Source organism: Sus scrofa, chromosome 2 (genome assembly GCF_054392235.1).
Source record: "Sus scrofa isolate SSC_HxYL_T2T_F1_AM1 chromosome 2, Sscrofa_HxYL_maternal_Yorkshire_Landrace_v2.0, whole genome shotgun sequence".
NCBI lineage: Eukaryota > Metazoa > Chordata > Mammalia > Artiodactyla > Suidae > Sus > Sus scrofa.
Genome location: NC_139384.1, coordinates 24,479,340 through 24,491,914, shown reverse-complemented (window position 1 = coordinate 24,491,914; position 12,575 = coordinate 24,479,340). Strand labels below are relative to the sequence as shown.

The 12,575-nt window shown below is 36.0% G+C and overlaps 1 protein-coding gene across 24 annotated transcripts in view; it reads right to left on the bottom strand.

Annotated features, from left to right (window-relative positions):
* LRRC4C (leucine rich repeat containing 4C) overlaps positions 1-12,575 on the bottom strand; it is a 1,222,625-nt gene that overhangs the window by 284,387 nt on the left and 925,663 nt on the right. For all 24 annotated transcript variants that reach the window (XM_085011418.1, XM_021085261.2, XM_085011406.1 and 21 more), the window contains one exon: positions 7,048-7,134. The gene's annotated coding sequence lies outside the window, so the exon portion shown is untranslated. The remainder of the gene's footprint in view (positions 1-7,047; positions 7,135-12,575) is intronic.

The window sequence follows — 12,575 nt, the reverse complement described above, 5'->3', positions numbered from 1 at the left end:
TGGATCCTAGTTGGGTTCATTAACCTACTGAGCCACAGCAGGAACTCCCCTAATGTTTTTCTCCCCCCCCCCGCCCCCTGCTTTTTAGGGCTGCACTAGCGTCATGTGGAGGTTCCCAGACTAGGGGTCGAATGAGAGCTACAGCTGCCAGCCTATGCCACAGCCACAGTAACTCGGGATCCGAGCCGTGTCTGCGACCTACACCACAGCTCACAGCAACACCGGATCATTAACCCACTGAGCGGGGCCATGGATCGAACCCATGACCTCATGGTTCCTATTCAGATTCATTTCTGCCACGCTACAACGGGAACACCCAACCTTAATCTATTTCTTATACTCTGGCGTCAACATGCAGTCAACCTCTCTCTCTCCCTCCCCGCCCCCCACACACAGAGTAAACACTTACCTTGCTACAAGCATCGGTGTCAGCTTGGAGAACACAGTAGGCAGCGCATTCACCAGAAACATTACATTGATGAAGCAGTCTGTCATCCTGTGTCTACTCTGCGTTCACTAATAGTTGCATGGAACCATGTGGCTTATTTTGACTATCCCTTACCCTTTGAGTACCTTTGGTAATTGGCTGTGTTGACAGAAGCAGCCAATGTTTCGTATCAGAGGTTCCAGTGGGTGCAGCATGTGTTGATTGTTTTCTCTGTCAATTTATTCTGGTTGCCCAGCAATGAAATCAAAATGAAACTGTCACAAACCGGTAGCTCATCAAATCTAAAGCAAGACAGACAGCCCATTTCTTCTGACTGGCAAATAATCCACAGGGGTGTTCCTTACCCTCTACAGACCAATGCACACAAATTTTTCTGGCAGAAAGGGGAAACATCACGAAATGGATGAATGGAAAATATTCTTCAGTATATGAAGATTGAATGTATAAATTCATAATCTGATACTTCATAAGGAATTACAGCCAAAGCCACTGTGTGTGCGTGTATATTTCCTGCTGGATTTGGTATCTGCATCACTTTGGATATAATATATTCGAAATACTGCATTTCTTCTGAAATAAGTAGCTATACCTCTGTGGCCTTCTACTGAAGAGAAGGACTGAAGAAAGCAGGGGGGAAACAGTAGGGAGGCTGAAAGTGGCGGAAATTCAGTTAACGAAACAATGGATGCTAGACATCCATTGTTTCAACATCCATTCCAGTCAACCATCTGAGAAGAGAATACTGATCAGAAATAGAGTTTAGAGGTCTCGTCTCACATTCAATACCAAAGGAGTATTAGTTTTCATGATCCTGATGGCAAACTGGATTTCACTAAGTTGTAAACACTTAGCTATATCTTTTTTTTTTTTGTCTCTGTTTAGCAGTGTAACAAAAGTTGGTGTAACATAATGCCCTGATTGTTGAAAAACAGTAATTCTAGATGTTTCAATAACAAATTCATATTTTGTAAAGTAGTTTGCATTTTTTGTTTTCAAAACTATTTGTTTGGCCCTCATAACTGCCCAGAGAGTTGGCCAAGAAGATTATAATTTATTCCCATTTTAGAGGAGGAAAATGAGACTTAGACTACAAAGTTTGCTAATGATAAAATAGAACTAGAACCCAGATCTCCACACTTAGTTCAATTCTCCAGCTATTTATTTTCCAGATGATAAAATATCTACACCTATTACAAGGATTCACTTAAACAGTTATCAAATTAGGAACATAAAGCCTTCTTCACAATAGATAACAAAGATTTGTTCATTTATATCTATCTTCTGCCAAATCAATAATCAATCCAAGACCATTCCAAAGAGTCAGAGAGTGGATGTACATACAAGGGGGAAAGGAAAGAACTAACACTTTTTGGAGAATCTCTTGTGGACTAAGTTTAATATCAGGTATGTCAAAGACATTCAGTAACTTGTCCTAATGGCTATTAGAAGGTGGATCTGTAATAAGGCTAATTTCACCATGCCACATCATCTCAGTCTACTTACAATGGCCTTAGCAGAAAGTATTTATACAATTGCTTGCCTATTATTGATAATTATTTTATTTTTCATTTGGAAACAATCTGACTATAATCCAGGACGGTTTCTGTGATGAAGCTGAATTTAGATGTGAGCTACAATTTGCGTTGTCTTCTCACCATATGACTTGACCTAATATGCTTATGTTTGTTGGGTGTTATTTTCCCCCTTTAAAATGATTTGTTTGAATGGAATTATTTATATTGTTTATGCTAGCTCTCAAATCACATTATATATTTTTATATAGTTCATTGATATGTGGGACACAGAACAAGCTGAGCAGTTATGCGTTTTCACAATAGCTGATATCATAATTAGGCAGGAGTGAAATCACCACCTGTAGACAAACCAAGTTGGCTGGGCAAAGATTTTTAGTTAAAGTTACTATACAGGTCATTAATATAACCTAGAAAACAATCTAGTTTCCCAAAGTCATGATGAACAGTAAAAGGCACATTTCAAAATTACCATTTATCCATATTTTTAAATTAACAGTAATACAGAATAAGATCACTTATTTGCTAACTAATGCTGACACTTTAGTTTCTGTAACTGAATAAACATTAACATAAGGACAATATGGCAGACCACAATTGGACAATCAGTGCCAAATTGTGGAACCACAGGTCAAGAGAACAGAAAAACCAAACAGAATGAAGATCTTAGCAACTCATTTTTTTTTTCTTCCTCTATTGGAAAGAAACCAGATCTGACAATCCAAGTTTCAAAATGGCCCTTTGTATATGCTCTCAGAAACAAAATACCAATCAATTCGTGTCATAAATCTTAGAGAAAAAAAAGAACATTGAACACTGGGGCTAATCAAGCTCAGTCTCTAGGGATGCAGAAAACAAAGTCCAAAGAGGTGAAATGATGTTTAAAATTATACAGAAATAGTTCCCAGAAAGGAATTCCATCCTCTCTTATCTCCAAAATTTAAAGTCCAGTGACATTTTTTTCCCTACTGTCTGTGCATTATTTTCTATATCAGATTAATCCTTGCAGTCATAGCCTTCAAGATTTGACAGTGTGTCCATGTGTCTTGCATTGCTCAGTGAGAACAAAGCTTACAGGACATGAGCAGAGACTTTAAAAGTGCTTACACATAGGGGCATGCCCACTCTTTATGCTCTTGGAATCTGCTGGCACCATGTGAGTAAGCCCAGGCTAATCCACTGCCTGATGGAAAACTTAAGGCCAATCTGCCTTTGGCATACCACTTCAGCTCCAGAATCCTAGGTGACCCATAGGTGGCCTAAGATGCATCGGTCCAACTGGAGATTAGCAGGATATGGCTTAATTGAGCCCTTCACAATTGACACACACAACCAAAGCTAAATAAAGAGCAGTTATTTTAAGCTATTAGATTTTGTGATGGTCTCAAAAAAGGGCAAAATCCATGGATATACATAATCAGTGAATAGCACCATCCAACCAGTTGCCATGCCAGATATTTTGACTTCTCCCTCTCCCTTGCGATTACCCTCCACATTAAATGATGCTGCCAGCCCTGTAATTCTGCCTCATAAATGACTCACTCTGACTCATAAATGAACTGCTCCTTTCCTCATAATTCCTCTGCCTCTGTTCTAGCCTGTGATGCCATTATCCCTTGCCTGAATTGCTTTTGTCCCACAGGCTCCCATCTAGTAGGCCCGTCTTCCTTCCTGTTAGCCTCCAATTCATCTTCCACTCCACAGTCAAGTTCTACAATTCATGTCTGGCGATAATATTCCCTTGTTCAAAACTGTCAGTGGCTTTTCATTATTCTTAAAATACATTCCAGACGTCAAATCATGGTGAGACAAATTCTCCTATGTTTTCGAAATTTCAGTTAGCAGGCATTCAGCTCTCCCAATGGCAGGTATCATTTCCCAAAGGATTTACATGACCACCTTCTCAACAATGCAATGTGTACAATTTTATGTCAATTTCTTAAAAGGGAATCATGTATTGTCTATTTCCTCCCTTTTTCCTGCGGCATGAAAACGAGATATGCAGAGGAGCTAACCTGCACAATCTGACCATGGGACCACACCCTAGGGAATGAGGGAGACCTAGGGAATGAGGCAGCCCCAAGAAGAAAGGAACTTTAGTTTCCAGATGATCTAGTAGAGCAGGTCACACTAGACGGCTACTCACACTAGATAGTTCACCTTTCTCTGGACACGTGCGTGAAAAATAAGCTTCCATCTTGTTTCAGATACTATACATAAGGTTGCTTTTTAGGGTTTCTTAGCTTACAGCCTAATAGATGTACATTATTTCGTGATTGTTAGATATGGCTCCTGTCACTGTCCTGCTCCCACTTTTTCCCAATCTCCTCTTCACCTTCTGAAGTGATAATCATCAGCTATTTACTTCTAGAACATCCACCAAACCTTTTACCTAAGCTTTTTATCATGGTCAATGCTTTTCCACCCCTTTCCTACTTTACTATCTGACTAAATTCTACCCAATCTTAGGCATAAACTCAGATAGTATTTTTTTTCTATAAACTTTCCCTGTTGTTTCCCAAGTCTGAGCTATTTTTTCCTCTCATGTGTGCTTATCATATTGACTCATTCTATTAAGATACCAAGCATGTTATTTTTGCATTGGTTTGTTTATGACTAAGCGATACATTTTTTTAATGCAAAAACAATGCCTCTTTCATTCACCATCATGAATCCAAATGATAGTGTGATACCTAATATATATACCATATATATATATATATACCATATATATATATATATATATATATATATATATATACACTGGGCATTTTATATGTATGTGTGTGTATGCATATACACACACATATATATAAAATAAGTTAATCAAAAGTTCAAAAAAATTGAAAAGTATTAGTAGTTATGTGGGTAGCAGGGCTATAAGGGATTTTTTTAAAATTTTTGTTTAGTTCAATGTTTTTCAAAGTCTCTAGAGGGTGCATATGTTACTTTCATAATCACAAAACGCAATATAACAAAATGTTTTTTTAAAGTCTGTATCGGAAACATAAGCTGACTTCTAATTTTGATTTACACACAATCAAGAATATAAATATTAACTAGATAAAATATACTTCTACCTACTAGTTAGGACAACCATTGTATGCCTAGGCTGGCAACAAAGAAATATGAAACACTGTAATTGACCAATTTTGAAGTTCTATCCCCAGAGAGATGAGAAAAATCAATAGGAGCTGCTCCTCCCTCTCTCTAAGACGAATTTGTGTGTAATAGGAGACCCACTGAGGATGATGAATGTGGGCTATATTATTCCCTTGGAGCTTGTTTGCAAAGGCTTATTTGTCCTGTCTTCCACTGAAGTTTTCATAAAAGCTTTAAGGATTAGGGTTGTTTTGCAACTGAAATTTTACTCTCTGGAGAGACTTGAGCGAATCTAATGGTCTCATCTCAAAGGACATTTGCATAGGATTGGGCTTTATAATCTAAAAAGTAAAAAACACCCCATTTCTTCTAGCCTTCAGAAAAAAGTTGTAAAAGTGCAGTTCATGCAGATCTGAGAAAGCAGAGCATCTACTGGAAATATTTGCTTCTCACACCTGGGACCAAACATCAGACATGTTGATTTCTTTGTCAGCAGGTGGAAGTTACTCTATTTTCTCTCTTTTTTTTGCCCTTGAAAGAGTTAGGATGATTTGATTGATTCTGGTTGGTGAGCATTCAGTTTGGAATTTCTCATTGCTAAATTCATTCTTCAGGAAGGTAATGTTTCACTGCATGGAGTCAAAGGAAATCTCCCCCAAGATCATCAGTTTAATGAGGACTGGTCATTCATTGTGATGAGTTTTCCTCATTTTCTCTCAGAATGAGGACACATGTCACAGATACATTACACACAGAGAAAGGCTGGGCTAAGGTGAAGGCAGAAATTAATTTAATCTCCTGCTCTAGCTTCACCTATCTACATCGTTCAAACCAACAACAGCAACACAAAATTAATAGCTCAACACACTTTTGTATTTAACCTTGAAATATGACCAGGAAATTTAAACCAATACAGCACACAGACTCAATCAGTATAAAGAATCCATTAGCGATTGAGACCAATTTATTAACCTAAGAAATGTAAACTCAGTGTAATTGCATCACATATTCTATGGTTATAACTCAGCTAAAGAGCATGGAGGAATTGGCAGATTATCAACACTGGGGGTTATTTATTAAAAGTACAACTTAAAATATTATCAACTATTTCCAGCCATTTGTTACATCTTCCAATAAGTTGAAGATAATTCACTAATATTACGTTGATAGATATGTTAGAACTATACCAATCTACTTTCCATAACCTCATTTCCTTGTGTTAAACATTCTACTACCATCAGATTTGAGGTTCCTACTAAATCTTTGATGAATTGATGATTTTCAATAAAATGAATTGATTATTTCTGTGATAGGAGTTAGAACCTGAACGTTGGCATCCTTTGTTGAATTCTGACCCCCCAAACATTTCAACGAAAATTAACATATAAAAACAAAAGAAAACAAAATGTTCTTGATGTTCTAAGGGAATTCTTACACATTTAATGAAATTATATATTCAGTATTTAATTTTCTCCTACTAAATTCTTTTCTAGAAATTTCCCTCTGTCTAAATATATGTAATATCAGGAAATGTACTACTTTTAGAAGCAGGTTATTTTATTCTTGGATAATTTTATTTTTGTAGCAAGTCGTAAAGTTATTTACCTGATACCTCATTTGAAATTCCAACAGCTTGGGGTAGGGGGCTCTATAATTAAGCTATCAATATTATAATTTGTAGATGAGGATATAGATTAAGTTATTTTATTTATTTTTATTTTTTATATATTTTTTTCTTTTTCTTTTTTTCCTAGCCACACCTGCGGCATATGGAAGTGCCCAGGCTCTAGAGCAAAAAGAAACAACATTTCTTCTTACATTACATTTTGCTATTAATGTAATCCGTCCAATTAGTTTTCTTGGCAGCAATATCTCACTGTTGATTCTTATTATACTCATGGGAAAATATCACCTCTATATCTTTTTTTAAAGTGTTGCAATTAAAGCCACATAAGTGCAACTTACCCTTTCCGTTCTCCCTTTGATGTCGTGATTCAGAAACTATGCTCCCAGGAAACATTGGTGGTTGACAAACAGCACTGTGTTCTCCAGCTACAAAAACAAAAACAAAAACAAAAACAAAAACAAAAAAGAGAGAGAGAGAGGAAAAAATTGAGTATTTCACTATTACCATTTTGAAGGGGCAGACATCGTTTGATAGTATTGACCTCAGATTACATTATTTTACTACACATTTTTTTCTGATTTTTTATTGTTGTTAAACATTTTGATCATGACAAGATAATAAAATGGGTAGCAAAACTGGTTACTGGAAGAACTCAGAAATCTAAGTCATATCTGCTTCCTTAGTTGGAGTACTTTTATTTTTTGGTGACTTGTGTTCACAGAGCTATGATTTTATAGAGTTTTTAATTTGCGCAGCATTGTTTTAATGTAGTAAAATTTTCCTCGGATTTTAAGATGGAATTAAAATGTACACATAAAAAATGTGCATGGTTAAAAAAACTCCATTTGTTCATTTCAGAAAATAATACTATATTTCCATGTGTTCCAGCATCTGAGCATGGTGAAAATCCATTGCGTTAGAATATATTTCATTTTTCTTAACCAACGTTACCTCATTCTCTCTTTCCTTATAGTTTTTATATGAGACCCAGAGTGCTGAATGGATACATGTGAATAAATTCTGAATATAAAAAGTATACAACTCAGTTCCTAGTTCTCTCCCTCTCAGACCAGAAGATAAAGCAAATGTTATCTGCTGCAGGTTCTAAGAAAAAATAGTTTGAATATTATAACTGTGGTTCTAAAACAACACTTGTATATTACCTCTCAACAAATATTAGGTACTCTCATCTTTCTCCAGTAAGGCACAAACTGTGAGGAAATGCAGTGAAAATAAAAACTAACAGTGACAATATAACACTGGTACCTAATTTTTTAGGGGCTTACTACATCATATATGCAGGCCAAAGATTTCACATATAATATTTCATTGAATACTCACAATAATTCTATGAGATTACTTCCAATATTGTTCTCATTTTACAGATGAGGAAACAGATTTATTGAGGTTGAGTAGTTTTTTAAGGTTAAAAAACTACTGATTTTCTCAAATAAAATACCATTTTATTGCTTATTCATTGAGGAACCAATGGTGAAAACCCCTATTTTTGCTCTGATGGTCTATTTCCTCTTAAAGTATATTTTTTTTGGTGAAAATTCTAACTTTCCTTCTAAGCCTCTAACAAAAACAATTTCTAAATATACTGTTTATTTTCCAAAATAAGTCATGCTTTTATTTTGAAAAAATGTACCTGCAAAACCAGACTACAAATGACAACAATGGCCACAAAATAAATTGTATTGTTTTATAAACAATGCTTTTCCAATAAGGAGTAGAAATTACAAAAGGATGTCACACTCATATTTGAGTCATTTATAAGTAAATTGTATGATTAATCACAGAAATAGCATCTTCCTTGTTTTCCATTTTCTTACTTTCTTCTCTCTCTCTCTCCTGTGTGTGTGTGTGTGTGTGTGTGTGTGAATAAGACTGTCCTCCTTTGACTTATGTGGGCTCAAAATCTCATACACTTTCACTTCTCACCTCCCCATGTGGAATATTTTATCAACTCTTTCAATTCTGAGTGAACAACAAATACGTCCCCCCTTTTTCCTTTTCACATCCATCGCTATAATAATTTTGTCTTTCCTATTGCAGTTGCCTCCAAGTTGAGATCCTTGACTGGGTCTCTTCCTTCTGATTCACCTTGGATAGTTCTGCAAAGTTCCTTTTTCTCAAAAGTTCCTTTCTGCATAGTAGTTAAGAGAATTTATCTGGAAGTCAAGTTACCAGGGTTCAAATTCTGGCTCTACCACTGACTCACATAATGCTGGACCAGTCCCTGAAATACTAGGCCTCAGTTTCTCTAACATGAGAATAATAATATTGCCCATGTCATCATGTTATAATGAAGACTGTAAAATCAAATCAACATAGCACTTAAAACAGTGCCCAGAGCAAAAAATTATTAGCCATTGTTATTATATTCAAGCAAAAAGGTTTTAATGCTTTTGTTTCTAAACATAGCAATCAAGATATCTGGTTCCAGTCCGGGTTGCAATCACATTTTCTCATGATTTCAACTTAATTCAATATCTGTTTAGCCAGAACCCATCTATGCAAGGGAGAGGATTAAAAAGACAGATGCAGTCCTGAAGGAACCTGAAATCTGGTAAGACTAATAGAGTCATAAATAGTTAACCACAAGTTGAGTCCTGTGCTGCGGCAGGAGGCAGGGAGTAACTGGTTGTTTTGAAGAGGTATATTGGGTAGAGGCAGAGAAGGCTGCATTGATGAGGCAATACTTGGACTGGATCTCTTCATACATGAGAATTTCACCAGACCAGGCCATTCAAGGAAAGGAGGAGAGATGCAGAAAACCTGTGCAGGAACACCATCCTCAGCCGTGCAGAACTTTATCGTATGCTTGCCTGAGTCTTCCCCTCCTCTCTGCTTCGAATTCCCATTTTCCTCTCATTGTCAGCACTTCCAAATCTTTTACAACTCCTGAGACTCAATTCAAAAGTTATTTACTCAGGGTACCCACTGTGGTACAGCGGGTTAAGAATCCAACTGCAGCAGCTTGGCGTGTGTTCGATTGCCTCCCTGGCACAGTGGGTTAAAGGATTTGGTGTTGCCACAACTGTAGCTTGAATTCAATCCCTGGCCAGGGAACTTTCATATGCCATGGGTGTAGCCATTTAAAAAAAAAAAGTTATTTACTCAAGGAAGCTTTGATTTTAGGATGAATGAAGGAAGGAAGGAAGGAATGAATCCTTTACATTCATTTTTTCCCCCCCATGGCATCTTAGCTAAATCTTTCTGTGAGGCTTCATATATTTTATCTTATAGTTATTTATGTGCAGAATATAAATTCCTTAAAATTAGGAGCTAAGTAAAATTTATTTTTGTACTTCTTCTAACACTTGGACAATCTCTAATAAATATGCAGAAGATATTTGTGTAATTAAATGCATGTTGTTTTAAAGCCAGAAGAATTCAGAATGGAAAAGTAATCACTGCCCTGACTATAAATTCCCTAAAGGCAGAAATTATGTTCACCTAATTCATATCCCTGAAATAATATGCCACAAATACTTTTGAGTCCATATCATCAGATCATACCTGTGGCAGTGGCCATCCCCAATATCCAGGCTTCTCAACTCCAAGGTCATTGTCTACCCCTTCGAATTATGAGTTATGTTATTATTTGAAATCTAAGAATTATACACCCATCTCACCACTCTGTGTTAATGTGTCTACTCTCTGAGTTTTACAGCTAAATGTGTTCATTCGACATTATAAAGATAATTATATAGAAAAATACATATGAAGTGTGTTCTATACTTTTATGGCTAAATAATACTAACAGTGTATTTGTATTTAAACATATCCTTTTCATTTAAAGTTTATGGAATTTCTAGACTTGCAGGACTAGGGAGATCCTTTTGAAATCACGCTATAAAAGAAAGGAAGCCTGGGCACTAGGGACCAGAGGATTCTCATTTAAATGAGTAACTTCTGCAAAGAAGGTCAGAATGTGAGATTATGGATTTTGCTGAACGTTATATTTGGCTAAAAAACAAAAACAAAAAAAACACAAATCTCAGCAGATTTGTTTAATTGAATAGGGTTTTCAAATCCACTTTCATTAGCTAGAGTGCTGAAGGAGGCAGCAGTTCAGAAATGAAATCCATTTCTAGTAGCTTATAGAGATAATGATAAACCATCTTAAGTCTGGGTTTATTAAAAATGACTGAAATGCATTATATGGCAGCAGTAACTGTAATGGCTGGTTTACTAACCAGTGGGGTGGAGTTAAGAATGCATTAAAATTTCTACAAAAGAAAGCAAACAGCAGTGAGCCTCTATTGTTTTTGACATAGTTAAATGAACAGTTATTTCACTTTGTGTGGCTAATAAAATAAGACTTGTAAAACCAGAAGGAACATTCCCTTTGGGAACTTGAACAATGTGAAACACCAAATATTAATGAAATGGAAGCTTCTTTCTTTATGCACGAGTGATGTATTCCTTAAAACACACACACACACACACACATACACACACACACACACACACATACACACACACACACACACACACAGAGGAATAAGAAGGACTCTTTTCTTAGAATGGATAGCAGTATCACTGATTCTTGGTATGAATGAGGTTTGATAAAACAGAGCATGTAGAAGTAGAAAGTAAAAGATAACCCCAAGGAGGAAGGGAAGAAAGAGCTATGGACTGTACCTATGAAATGTAATTATTATATACACTAATATTAATTCCTGTCATTAATTTCAAGTCATTCCTTGATTTTGTTCATGAAAATTTCAGACTCCTGGTCTTTCCATCCATATTCATCTATTTATTTATTCATAGACTCAAAATTATTTACCTAGGAGGGGTGAATAAGACATGTAAGATCACTGCCCTGATGGAGTTTCTGGCTTAATTATGAAGGACTATGTTAAATAATTTCATGAACATATTATTACAAATGTTATAAGGAATTTAATTTTAAAAAAAACAACATAGGATTCAATAAGCAAGGCCGGCTTCACAGATACAGGAGCTTCCTCATGAGAGCACATGCTCAGAAAAGCAGAAAAGCTGCAGACTTGGTTTCATGCTCTCTTTTACTATCTGGAAAGTCTTGCTAATTTTATGCTTGAAACTGTGTGTTACCATGAAGTGCCATGGCATGAGGGAACATGCACATGAACACAGAAGATAGTGCAAGATGAGTACACGCCATTCCTTCCTGCCTGCATTCATATTAGCACAGGATTCTGATGAGCCTACACTAAGTGGCAATTCACGGACACTTAAAAGAGTATAAATATCTTACATCTAAGATTGAGTAAGCAGCCATACTCACAGCCAGCCCTTAGAGGCAACACTTCCTGTTCTAACCAGAATTTACTTTGAACGTGGAAAGGGGCTAATGACATTGAAAGAAATAAGAGTGATCAAGGAAGTCCATCATAGCCTTTCTTACTCATATTACTTCCCTGTATCAGCAACCGCTTATGCTGGATACGATGGCATTGAAGCAAAAGGGAGACAGGCCAACCCGTAGTTCCTTTCCTTTCCATCCTTCTTTATCCATTAGCAAGGAAAGTGGAAAAGGTTGATAGAATGTATGCATATCAAGAAATGAAATAAAAATATCTATATTAGTTTTGTGCAATATTTCCTCTATTCTGGTAAGAAGGAAATGCATACGCATGTATGAGCTAGAAAACAGGAATTGTGTAATTTCTATTTTTGCATACATGTTAAACTCATATTTGCAATTAAAACCGGCTTTGCCCACTGTAATAATAAATGTCAAAATGTAATAATTTAAAACTTTATGCCATACTATAATAATTTATTAAATGAATGCTAATAGTTACTAATTTTAATTTTCCTTTATGCCATAAAACTTATGCCATACTATAATAATTTATTAAATGAA